The sequence below is a fragment of the Dasypus novemcinctus genome, chromosome 4 (assembly GCF_030445035.2).
Source record: "Dasypus novemcinctus isolate mDasNov1 chromosome 4, mDasNov1.1.hap2, whole genome shotgun sequence".
Lineage (NCBI taxonomy): Eukaryota > Metazoa > Chordata > Mammalia > Cingulata > Dasypodidae > Dasypus > Dasypus novemcinctus.
Genome location: NC_080676.1, coordinates 39348223 through 39349406, shown reverse-complemented (window position 1 = coordinate 39349406; position 1184 = coordinate 39348223).

Sequence of the window (1184 nt, the reverse complement as noted above, 5' to 3'; positions counted from 1 at the left end):
TACCCCAGGCATATTACTTGGAAAAGAACATTGTGTTAAATACAAACATCATAGATTAATTTTTCTGCTAGCCAGTGTTAGGCCATATACAGAAAATAAAACAAACAAACCCAAAATATTTGATTTAAAGAAATGCCATTAAAGTGTTTGAAACAATAGAGGTTATCTCATAGAGCAGCATATTCTATAGCTTATTCTTTACTTGAACTATAAATTTGTGTGATTAATACAAATGCACAAAATATATCCTCTACCAAATAAGTTTATGAGTCTCTGGATTAAATGAATTTAAGCATTTCTCTTTTCTTCAGGACTTCTCAGAGCCTTCAATACACTAATATATACAGGCCATCTATATTAGAAAATGTTCCCCTAGACTTCTAAACCATAGAACCCTTTATTCAAGGAGCAGTCCATGGGACTTAGGACATTCTGTAGAGCAGACTTTGGAAAAAACTGCCTCAAGATAAATGAAGAAAGAGGTGCTTTGTTTCATTTTTTAAAATAATCTTTGATCTTTGATCTTAATTATTTACTCACTGAATGACCTTGGTTGTTCTGGTAGTATTCCCATATCCTCATTTTAACAATGGAACCAGTAACAAAAGTTATCTCCCTTACAGACTGTAACATTAAATTGTTAATTAATGCGTGGGCAATTTCCTTGAGATATGGTGGTGATTTACTAACATTCTTTCAAAGAATTCTCATCTTTTAGAATGATTCTTTAAAAACCAATAATCACAAGTACATTTTAGATTATTGAGGAAAATAGCTTCTGGTCTATTCTTGGTGTTATGTTTACATGTTTATGGAAGCTTTTTTGCCCACATGTTATGTACTTTTGAAATCATTTTCTTGCTTCTGTCATAGAATAAAAATTTCCTGAAAGTTAAAGTCTCTAGGGCAGCCAATTCCCATTGCCTCTTTATGTTATTTGGTGAGGCACTTGCTGGAGGAAAAAAGAACCTAATTTAAAACGTAGTTGAGAAGAACATTACCATTTTCTTCAACGGACATCTAATTTTATGCAAAAACATTTTTAGCTTTTTTTCAAAGGATTTATGTTGTTAATTTTGTGACTTCCAACATTGTAGGAAAACTAGTCATGGCATTTGTTTCTTTCTGCAAAGTTGTCAGGTGCAGTCATGCGGTTATTTTTTCCACCTAAAATAATGGCAAAT